Source organism: Protomyctophum bolini (genome assembly GCF_963924005.1).
Source record: "Protomyctophum bolini genome assembly, chromosome: 14".
NCBI classification, from domain to species: Eukaryota; Metazoa; Chordata; class Actinopteri; order Myctophiformes; family Myctophidae; genus Protomyctophum; species Protomyctophum bolini.
In genome coordinates this window covers 42,659,271-42,671,963 of record NC_137875.1, presented here as the reverse complement: position 1 = coordinate 42,671,963, position 12,693 = coordinate 42,659,271, and positions in this window count along the sequence as shown.

Below are 12,693 nucleotides of genomic sequence, written 5' to 3'. Positions count from 1 at the left end.
TGATTGGACCCTGTTGATTGACTTGAGAATTCAATTTTTGTATAAATGAACTTGAATGCACTTGATGTGAATGCTCTGATGAAGGCTGCATAGCCGAAACGCGTATAAGCGTCCCTTTTTGGTGTGTGCCAATAAAGAAATGGAAATGTGAGTACTTTGTCCACCTTTTTGGAATTTTTGTAATTCCTATTTTTTTTAATATTTAGAGTTCTCATCAAGGCTGGGACCGAGCTTCCCCAAACACATGCGTAAATGTCCCAAGGTAGCCACGCCCCTCACACAGCATGATAATAATAAGAATCATAAAACACGGGACGTGATGTTAAGACTGTCCATTGTGCCAATAGATGGTGTGGGCTCACATGAGATTACCTTGATGTTAAGAGTGGCATTAGGAGGTGTATTTCAACTAGGGTATGATGTCAATTTTGGGACACATCCTCAGTAGTGTGCCTTTGAATCAGCGGGTGTTTCGGCCTTCCAACACTATACACCCTCATCAAAGGTGGCCAGCTAAAGGGTGATCAAGCCTTAGCTTGTGTCCCATGCCCAATCATTGAGATTTGCCTCCCACGAGACTATGCAAGGCAGGGGCGTCCTCTTCCCTGAGCCAGCCATGCAGCTGACCGCATACCTCATATGCCCTCATGTTTGAGGGGTTTGACTGGAGTTCTCAGATGTGTGTGTGTGTGTGTGTGTGTGTGTGTGTGGGGGGGGGGGTTATATAGCGCTTTTCTGGGTACCCAAAGTCGCTTTACAGAAAGAGGTACAGACATATTTATTAGATCAAATCAAAAGAGGGACAAACAAGAAGGGGGTGTGTGTGGGGAGTTGTGTAGGGAAAGCCAGTTTGAAAAGGTGGGTTTTGAGTGTGCTTTTGAACATTTCGAGGGTGGGCATACCCTACTTTATCTAAATTGTTGTAACAAATGGGACAATTATTTACTAAAGCATATGGTGATTGAAAGAAGCCTTTTAAGTAGAGCCTGGAAGCATAAAGTATTTATGACCATGTTTTATTAAGGTAATACAAATCTAAATTAAATGTAAAGTTAAGCCAAAAACCTCGACTTGAATAGAGGATAGTTTTTCTAGGCCCAGCACAGCATCATAAGCCTGGCTAATACATGTAGCTTCAGGCCGAAGCTACACCTGTTCGGCTCATTGCTACCAGCTGTGACATTAAAGCTCAGAGCTTGCCACTGCGTACAGAAGGTCCACATGCACAGTGGTGTATTTGAGTCTTCCTACAGCATGCTATTCACCCGGAACTAGGAGTTTGGACACTGCAGCTCCTGCACAGGTTTTCTAAGGAACTGTGAGTACAGACCATCTACCCACCTAACTACGGTAAGCATTTTCCTATATGATCTCCCAACAGCGTGCCAACGTCTGGTACTGTAAACTGAGTCAATCTAACCATGGGGTTTTTTTCTATATTTTTTTGGGGGACTGGGGAGTTATTTTTATTTAATTGTCTCCACCAGCCAAAGGCATGGGGAGAGTATGCTTTTCACTCCGTCCGTGTGTGTCCATCCGTCTGTCTGTGTACAGCTTACTCCGGCACCGTTAACCCGGTCGATGCCAAACTTTGCACACACTCCCTGGAGGACGAAACTCTGCCCCAAATTCTCCAGAATTGCCTGTTATAGCGCCACCATGAGGCAGACTTGCAAAACAATTCTTTATATTGCTCGTACACATTTGGTCCATCAGGCAAATCGGTATACACCATCTCTACAGTGTCAGCAACACAGACCTGTCCACTTCCCCATATCATATTCCATCCCCATTGGCTATAAGATTGCCTTCAAAAGATTGGTGCATTTTGAACAAAATGCCTCAAATCATGAACGCAGCGTGCAATCTACGTGAAATCTTTCACACACTTTCCTACTAGGCTAAGGAATATATCCCACCCTTTTCACATTGGCCTGTTATAGCGCCACCAACAGGTGGATTGTTGAAAAACACATTTTTGGAACAAAATGCCTCAAATCGTCCAATTGCCATCAAAGGCGAAAAGAAGAAATGGCACCCTTTTCACATTGACCTATTATAGGGCCGCCAGGAGGCCACTATAACCTGACCTGGCCTGGTGGAGACCTGTGTGCCCCAAGGGGCACTTTTTCTAGTTTAATTTGTTTGTTCATCAGGGTCAAAAGGACTTTGAGGCCTTTATTATAACAATTTAATTCTTGCTTTGGGTGATTCATGACTAATGTGAGTTACTTGGTGAACACTAAAATAACAGTATAGCTGCTGTATCCTCTTTGCACCTGATCTAAGTAACATTCAACTAGCCACAGTAGACACATCCTGATATTGTAATTTCTGACCTTTAACAAAATCAAATCATATCAAACTTTATATTATTTATGTAGCCCATTTAAAACAACAGAAGCTGACCAAAGTGCTGTACAGGTTAAAACAAACGGAACATCAACAGCGCACAAACAAGTAAGATCATAAAACTCATGTTTTAAGATAATCGAGTGCATTTAATAGCCAAGGAAAAAAGGTGAGTTTTCAATAAGGATCTGAACACTTCAATGGACTGGGCAGATCGGATAGGGAAAGGTAGATTGTTCCGAAGGTAGATTGCGGCTGAGGCGAAGGCACGGTCTCCCCTGGTCCGTTTTGTTTTTTCAAGTATAGCCTATAGTTAGTATAGTGACTGATCAGCAGACCTCTAGAGCCCTGGCTGGAATTTGATTGATTGATTGATAATTTTATTAGACAATATTATGCAAACAGTACTAGGGTACAGTCAAGCACAGCATTGGTCCAAAAGGACCGCACCGAAGAAAGACCTTGCGGTCTTGTTTCCATTCGGGTCCCTGCATGCATTCATTCACAATGACAACAGTGACAACAATTTAACAAACAATACGTTTCTCAAACACACTAAATCTATATGTACAGGTTGGAATAGAAATACATTAATAAAACATAAAAAGGGGGGGGGGGGGGGGGGGGGGGGGGCGCGGGAGAGAGCCAATCACCTTCTCTCCCTTTGACCTGATGACAGTGACAGGTGAGTTTTCAGACCCTTGAAACCAGTGATCTGCTTGTTTTGAGGGAAGGGGGCAGGGCATTCCACACTTGAGTGGCAGTGCTGTGAAATGTGAATTTACCCATATTTGTTCTGACAATGGGTGGCACCAGATCATTATTTACACTCCCTCTAGTATTATGGCTGTGGGAGTTGTAATGTAAGACAGAAGCTCGGTGAGGTATTTCGGGGCTAGCCCGTTTAGGGATTTATAGGCGAATAAAAGGACCTTAAAAATTACTCTGACAGGGAGACAATGAAGTGAGGCCAAGACAGGGCTGATATGTCCGCGTCTCTCTGTGCCAGTGAGAAGGCGCGCTGCTGAGTTCTGGACCAGCTGCAGGCGCCTGAGGGATGACTGATCTAGGCCGATGTACAGGGAACTGCAGTAGTCTTAAGCCATCGTTCTCTCTACATGAATGGCAGAAGTACAACAACGGACATCAAAGACATTTCTACAAACTCTCAAACTATTTTGAGAAAAGCCCCTATCGACTACCAGCTCAGTGGCCTTGTGGTTAGAGTGTCTGCCCTGAGACTGGGAGGTTGGGGTCCGATCCCCGGCCGGGTCATACCAAAGACTCTAAAAATGGGACCCATGAGTGCCTCCCTGCTTGACACTCAGCATCAAGGGTTGGATTGGGGGTAAGTCCCTGCGACATATAGCGTCATGTCCAGGGGGTGTACTTGTACATCAAGCTGCCTCACGCTATAGAAACAGGAGATAGGCTCCTGCCCTATGGGCCTCATGGCTCGGCAAGGCTACTTACTTTTTTCAGGAATTGCCAAGTTCGGTTTAGAAACCTTAAGCCATCGTTCTCTCTACATGAATGGCAGAATTAAGTACAACAACGGACATCAAAGACGTTTCTACAAACTATTTTGGGAGAAGCCCCATCGACTGACTCAGTCGTGTACGTGGTACACACACTACACAGCATTTAAATTGGTAATGGTTGCATTGTCATTTGTCGGCATATAGTCAATCATTTGACGATTGTTATAAGCATTTTTCATTTACAAAAACATTTAATTAAAAAAAAGGAGAAGTTACAAAAATAAGTGAAATTAATAAAAGCAACAAAGGACTTCAGGACTATAAACCGATTCTGAGAGTTTACTGTATGTTTAAAATAATCAGAATTTAAGGTTTCCCGGGATGAGTCGTTTAAACTAAGTCTTGATGGGTGAACTACCCTTGAGTATACAAATAGTATAAATTACAATGTGCATTTTCTTATCAATGCATTGCTGTAGATTTTCCAGATTTTTTATTTTTTTACATCAATAATGGTGGCACTATAGCAGACCTACAAGCTCACAACATGCCACATTATGACTCGTTGCGATCTTGTAGATTTGCTATTAATTACTCTCAGGTGACCCCTCACTCAGGGTCACCTGAGTGAGGGCCCGGGGTATGATGTTGGGAGACCCGAAACCCAGATGACCTTGGAATACATCACTGAGGATACGTCCCAGGTGCATCCATGCGATGCATTTTTGTTTTGTTTTTCACTTTGAACTAATGCCATCTGGACAAAGATATCACAGAACTTTGAAATGGCTTAGTTTTCGTAGAAGTTTTATCCCTTCAGCCATAATTTTGGTGTATACAGAATGGTACCTCCCAGTCCCGGCAGAGTAGTTCAGGAGGAACGGATTATGTGGCCCTGGTTTTTCCCTAATGGGACTGATCGAGGGTAGCTACTGGGACCTAAATCGGGAATTGATCACCCTGGCTGGGTCACCTGAGTGAGGGGTATGATGTTGGGAGACCCGAAACCCAGATGACCTTGGGATACATCACTGAGGATACGTCCCAGGTGCATCCATGAAATGTATTTTTGTTTATTTTTCACTTTGAACTAATGCCATCTGGACAAAGATATCACAGAACTTTGAAATGGCTTAGTTTTAGTAGAAGTTTTATCCCTTCAGCCATAATTTTGGTGTATACTGTCTGGGGATTTCATGTTAATTGTCATGTTCTGCTGCTGTGGTTATGGTGTTTTTGAACAGAATAAAAGATGAACGTCTTGAGGGTTAATTTATTAATAATGTACTTTTTACTTTCTAGAAATGTAGTGGAGTCAAAATACAAGACAATATTTGTCTTTGATATGTAGCCTATAGTGGAGTGAAAAAGATAATTTAAAAATGAAATTGTGTGTGTTTTATATTAGTCATATATATACACGGTATATATGATTACACATCATATAATATAATCATAATTACTTGCGCAAGCAGAGCGCGCAAGTAATCATTTCGCTTGGTCTCTTCGAAGTGAAGCCAAGTTTTCTTCAACCGTAAGTCTGTGCCTGGTTTGCTGGGACCAGTTACAACATTACGTCATCCTTGAGAGAGTACATGGTGTGTATATGACGTAATGTTGTAACTTGTAACAGTTACAAGTTACAGGTACAAGTTACAATATTACGTCATATACACACCATGTACTCTCTCAAGGATGACGTAATGTTGTAACTGGTCCCAGCAAACCAGGCACAGACTTACGGTTGAAAAAAACTTGGCTTCACTTTTTGGAACCAAGTAACCACAGTATACTGCTAATCAAATTACAACTACATACTCTGTATGTAGTTGTAATGTGATTTGTAATTTGTAAATCTGTGCCTGGTTTGCTGGGACCAGTTACATTACGTCATCGCTGAGAACTGGGACCAGTTACATACTGGTCCCAGTTCTCAGCGATGACGTAATGTTGTAACTAGCTCTCAGTGATGACGTAAGAGATATGGTCATCTGTGTAGTCTGGTCCCAGCAGACCAGGCACAGATTTACAAATTACAAATCACATTACAACTACATACAGAGTATGTAGTTGTAATTTGATTAGCAGTATACTGTGGTTACTTGGTTCCAAAAAGTGAAGCCAAGTTTTTTTCAACCGTAAGTCTGTGCCTGGTTTGCTGGGACCAGTTACAACATTACGTCATCCTTGAGAGAGTACATGGTGTGTATATGACGTAATGTTGTAAAAAACTTGGCTTCACTTTTTGGAACCAAGTAACCACAGTATACTGCTAATCAAATTACAACTACATACTCTGTATGTAGTTGTAATGTGATTTGTAATTTGTAAATCTGTGCCTGGTCTGCTGGGACCAGACTACACAGATGACCATATCTCTTACGTCATCACTGAGAGCTAGTCATACATATACACACCATGTACTCTGGTCCCAGTTCTCAACGATGACGTAATGTTGTAACTGGTCCCAGCAAACCAGGCACAGACTTACGGTTGAAAAAAACTTGGCTTCACTTTTTGGAACCAAGTAACCACAGTATACTGCTAATCAAATTACAACTACATACTCTGTATGTAGTTGTAATGTGATTTGTAATTTGTAAATCTGTGCCTGGTCTGCTGGGACCAGACTACACAGATGACCATATCTCTTACGTCATCACTGAGAGCTAGTCATATATACACACCGTGTACTCTGGTCCCAGCTCTCAACGATGACGTAATGTGGTATCTGGTGGGACCAGATTACACAGATGACCGTTTCTCTTACGTCATCACTGAGATACAAATCCAACTACAGATTTCGGAAGTATTTTAGATCATGTATATTTCAACAAATTTGAAAGTATTATTACAGAAATTGAAGTTAGAGACACATATTACTCTGATCATGATTTAGTATTAATATCACTATAGTACAAAATGAAATACATTTAAAACAATTGACAATTTACAATAAGTAATAAAATAATTATACTGTATAATATATTTTAATTCAGTTTATATACCTTTTTTTTCATCACATATCAATGATTCATTTTTCTGTAAAAAAGTAGTTGGGTAGCAAATAGTTACTATAGTTAAATAGTTAGGTAATTAGTTTCCAGCGGTCGAAAGTACTTGCACGCTCTGCTTGCGCACTAGTAGGCCATTTATGGCCTACTAGTGTGCAACAAGCAAGTAGAGTGCAGTTCTAGTTGTAATCTCATTTTGGGAAATTCAATGTGAAGTCAACGGTCACGCGCTGCGTCATGTATCATGAACGCGCATTGATGACGTCATGTTCTCGGGAGCGACCCGAAGCGAAGCGACAGGTGAGTTTATTGTCAACGTGCGCTGCCTGGAACCATGTAAGTTTACCAGTTCTATATTTATTTTGTAAATGGACTAGTTGGTTCATAGTGTTATAACCTAACGCTTAAATCATTTAGCAGAGGTTCATGCTGAACCTGGTGAAAATCCCAAGGTGTAGTGCAGTCTCATTGGAAGTTTTCCAACATTCTGGTCACTGCAGACTGGCGAGTCGTTAGTTAGCCACTTTCCCCGGAACCCCTTGTTGTTTTTTCGACTTCTACCAAACAAAACTAATTTAACTGGTCTATGGAGAGACATTTAAAGTTCAATTTGCGGGAGGATAGCTCTAAAGTCAAACTAGAATGATTGCATGCAACAAATTTGACCAGCGACACCGTCATACTGCGGATTATATGATTTTGTTGTTGGCATGCCGTATGCCGAAGAAGTCCTACACGAGTCACGAGTTCGTTAGTTGACTTGACAAGTTGACATAGATCATGTAAATTGAAAATCCCTCTCAAGGTATTGTTATATGGGGTGTCTACAGTTCCTGAAAACATATCATAATTGCTTAGAATTTTAGTACATAACTTATGGGTCAGATGCATAGAACGAAATCCGCATGTGACTGAGGTATGAATCCATAAGGTTTGTTTATCTTCTATACTATCAGGTCAGTGGGTCACACACTTTTACATTTACACTTCCTTCACTGGTGAATATGATCTTGCAGTTCCACACGTCATGGTTAGAGTTTTATTCTGTTAATCAGTGTAGTTTATTGGATGTCAAATGTACCGTAATTTCCTACAATTTAGGTCTTTTTTTAACCATGCACTAGCGCAAATTGGTGATCTTAAAGCTCACCACCTGTTGCACTGCGATGCATTGTGAGTTTGCACTGTAGATCGGCAATATTTGAGAATGTTTTAGAATTTGCCACAATGATATTCCCAAAATTGTCATAATAATGTGTTTTCCTCTCTATTATATTTTAGTAGGTAAAACACCAGAAACCCGGTAAAACCATTCTGTGAAGGAGGAGTCAAGAGGATGCAGCAGAGGGATTTCTCAGACAGTTGGTTAACCAACTTCAAGATGGTTGTCCACAATGTTAACAAGAGGAATTCATATGATTCTGGTCTTGATGACACTTATGACACACCAGCAAAAAAGGTCTGCATTCCAAATAGTGCTTCTCCTGACCCTGGCTGTTTTCTAGGCTCCGTTTCAAGGACCTCCTCACCCTTTTCACAAGATGAACTGAAAAATAAGCAGCCAGTACAAACTGTGAACTCAAGCAGTAGTGAAAAGGATTCAAATGCATCAAGCGGCATCCTGCCTGGTTTAGAGCGCTCGTCGGAACGATCTGAGAAAGTTGCAGTAAGCCTCGGCCCTGCTTTTGACTTTGACGTCGAGGAGATCCTCTGTCTGAGCCCCATTAAGAAATGCTCCTGCCCAACAGGAGTCGGAAACCACTTGAGCTGCCAGGTTGTCAACAGCAATGGGTTCCGAAATAAGCCTGTTGAAGACCAGTGTCCAACACGAAGAGACATCGTGGGAGGAGACGGAAGAGAATGCCTGTCGAAAACCATCAAAGGTGTTGTACCAGAGCAGAATGCTGTAGGTGAGAAGGTTTATTTCTCCAGGAGGTACCTGGAGGCCATGAGGAGAACGGGCAAGGACCACACTCGGCTATCTGCGTCCCCTCTGCTGCAGCATACCATCTCCAGACCTCCGGTGCACAGCGTGGACGAGAGCGAGGGGTTTCCGGGCAAACGTGCAGTGTGTCAGCAGAAGATTTCGTTTACACTGAATGACGTCTCTTCTACTGTAAGTAGGGCACCGTTAACGGGCATCGAGGGCACCATGGAAGCTCTGAACGGTGATGTTGATGATGCTTGGAATATTGGCAACCCCTTGTCTGAATCTTCTACGCTGAGCGCAGACTGCGAGAAGAGTGTTGTGGTGGGCATAGGGGAGATGAAGGACTGCCAGGGCAAGCTGAAGGAGGTAGAGGAGGTCACTGTGGAGACGAGCTTCGAGGAGAGCAGCTTCGAGAATACCCTTCTTAAAGTACTAGTATGGATAATGCAGTAGTGGCACTCTTGATCCTCTAGTCTTTATTTAAACCTGAGTTGTGACATACTTTTCTGTCTACACCAAATCTGTTCACCAGCATATAGCTGCTGGGGTTCAAGTGGTTAATGTATCCAACAGAGTCACGGTAGTTTCATACATATTTAAAGGGCTAAGGAATTCACTTTATTGCACAATTTATGCGCATGCATAAAGTGAGTGGCAAAGTGAGTTTAACGTTTAATGCAATCAGATAGGACTTTTCTGTTTGGATGTAATTGCCACTCAGTAGGTGTTCCGCATAACTTCCAGGTATGATGATGATGTCACACACATACCCTTTATTGTGGCACACACAAATAGGAAAAATAGCTGATCTAGCATTGTAGGCTTGTAGATCTTCTATTTTCACTACTTTTTATAATTATCGTTCATAAATTGTAATCGAAGCAAATATTTGAATTAATCATGATACTGATTTTTAGTCATATTGGCCAGCCCTACTTATTTACACATGCTTTTTATTCTTTCCCTTGTACTACGGTAACTCTCTTGAATCAAGGTGAAGTCTGAGGTGGTCGCGGTTCCGAGCCAGAAGATGGAATCAGAGCCTTCTCAGGCCGTGCCAGAGACCACCAGTGCTAAACCAAACCAGAGTCAAAGGTTGTGTTCAAGGCTTATTGACACGAGGCATAATGTGGAAATTGTGATTAAAGTTTAATGTTTCTGTAGAGGTGACCATGCCTGAGAATATTTGTATATAGTTAGATCCATTCATAATAGATTCTGCGTCTGTCGCCCCCCCCCCCCACCCCCAGGTTGGTGGTCCTTGACAGCGATGCAGATTTCCATTGTGCGTGGCAACAGTATGTGCAGTCAGTCAAAAGACACATCGACGAGAGTAAAGGTTTGGTCACAATTCTTAGTGAATGTTTGTAACTAGAGCCCGACGGATATGCCGGTCATTGTTTGACATTTTTGACGACAATGGTATCGGCAAATATGCATCTTATCTGTCCCAGATCATGATTGGTGAACTAAATTTGCAAGCTTGTAGATCGGCTATTTTTTAATCTTTTGACCAGAGCTTAAGTGGTTACTTATGTTTATGTGTATTTATCTGTTTCTTCTCAAATAGAAATAGGTTCTTCTATTTTTCATATTGATTAGATTTTTTTTTAAATTTCTTTGTCAAAATATCGGTCAAAACATTAGTAATCCGTGATCAAGGACTCTCCAAAATCGGGATCAGACCCAAAAATCGGGCATCGGTCAGGGTCCGTTTGTTACCCACCATCCAGATGGAGGTTGACCACCAGGCTCTGGTGATGTCCGTTGTCAAGCAATAATGTTACATGTTCACTGTATTTCCACTGTAAGGTCCAATACCTGAGCAGCAGAACCAGGAATCACCTGCTGCAAGTGGCCACCAGGGGCAGCATGCATCTGATCTGGTCAGGTAACGTCGTACCTCTGTGTGTGTTCACCACTCACCCTAGCATATTCAGACATGCCTTAATAGGGAAACATTCTGCCAAAATATATGACTTGCAATGCAACGTGAGCTTGTAGAACGGCTATTTTTCTTATCTAGGGACCACCAATGGGGACGGTGCAAGCATTGGTGTTAGACTTATGTATTGCTGATGAATTGAGTAGGCCTACAATGGAAACAAGCCCCCATGGCTTTTTGTGTTCTCCATTTAGCATCGCTTGTGACTGTACCATCGTACTGTAGTCTAACTGGTTAACAAAGTATTCAATCGATCAATGTTGATGCTTTCTGCCCTCTCTGTGCCAAAGTGCCACAGTGATGTCGAGTGCAGACTGTGAGGCGGGCGTAGGGGAGACGCAGGGCTGCCAAGGCAAAGCGGAGGGAGACGTCACCGCAGAGACTAGCTTCAACGATACCAGCTTCGAGGATACTCCTATTAAAGTACAGGTGTGGATGACACAGCAGTCAAGGTCGTATCATAGTTATTTAGTAGGGCCGTCGCAATTCGCCTAATCCACGATTCAATTCAACTTTCAATGTTAAGGTTGATACGATTCAATCATTTAAAAAAATGATATGATTATTAATTTAGGCTAATGTTTTGATTTGTAAAGATAAACACTTGTTTCTCTGCAACAAGTCACTTTTATTTGACTAATGACAAATGAGAATAACATCAATGATATAAACGTTGGGTTTCATGCCCTGGCCCCTAACATCAGTTTTGTTGTACACCCTGAGCGCACAGGACAAAGTTCTCCGCCCCTTTCAATTAGTAACACCCAGCGCCCAGGACGGACATTGATCAAAATGGCGGATATTACTCATATCAAAACCGATCGCATGGCTCCACAGGCTGGGAGCATATGTTGCGCAACAGTGGGACGTCATCGAAAGTGTTCCCCCCCCCCCCCCCCCCCCCCTGTTTAGCCGACGAGACCGAAAATCTTAAAATGTTAATAACTCTTGATCTAAATCATTCCGTCCAATTCTAAGCAAAGATTATGTGTTAGGCGGCCCACCTCGCCTCTAGAGTGTTTTGGCTACAACCTTTGTCCTAGTACAACCCTCACCCTAACCCTAACCTCCCACGGGCAGCACACCTAAACCTAACTTTAACCCTCTCCCAACCAGTAATGCACCCCTCACCAACCTTAATCCGGTCGTCGTAACGCACCCCTCACCAACCTTAATCCGGTCGTTTTAACGCACCCCTCACCAACCTTATGTCTAACCAATGCTATGTCTAACCAAAGGATGCCTCCCTTCCGGGGGTAACATCCGGTCCGTCTGTAAAAGTGCTTTGCTGCTATAAACCGCTGGGCGCTATGATTTAATGGACTAAATAACCCCGGGCGTTCGGGGTGTATGATGCGTTGTGTGCCCTCATAACTCACTGGACAATGGAAAGCCAAAGTATGTCCACACTTTTCGCTCAAAGGAAGCGAGATGGCTTTCCGATTCTTCTGTTTGTTTACACTACTAGTAGCCTATCATCATCAGCATCATCATCATCGCTGACTTAAGCAGTGGACATAGTGAACCGACCCTCCCCCGGTGGAAGCAGGCATGCACTGGATAGAGTCGGACAGTGACTTGGACGTGCGCATGCAATGAAATGTCGAGAGTCGGCTTGTGAGTTCAATACACTGTATTGAACGTCATTTTCGATTAGATTTCGATACGTATTGAGAATCGTGACCGCCTTATTAGTTAGTATATACCAAAAAAAAAAAATTGTCCTCCCCCGTTGTACTTACTAACTCTTTTGTGTTAAGGTGAAGTCCAAGTTGGTGGTCATTCCAAGCCGCCGGAACGTGCAAGCTTACAAGAACAGCAGTACTACAGCGACAGACCAGAGTCTAAGGTTGTGTTCAGTCTGTGTTGCCTCTAGAGCTGTGGTTCTCAAGTGGGGGGTAACGTTTGCATAAGACCACAGGTCCCCCCCCCCCTAAGTGTTTTACTGTATCTCTGTGCTGTTTGCATTTT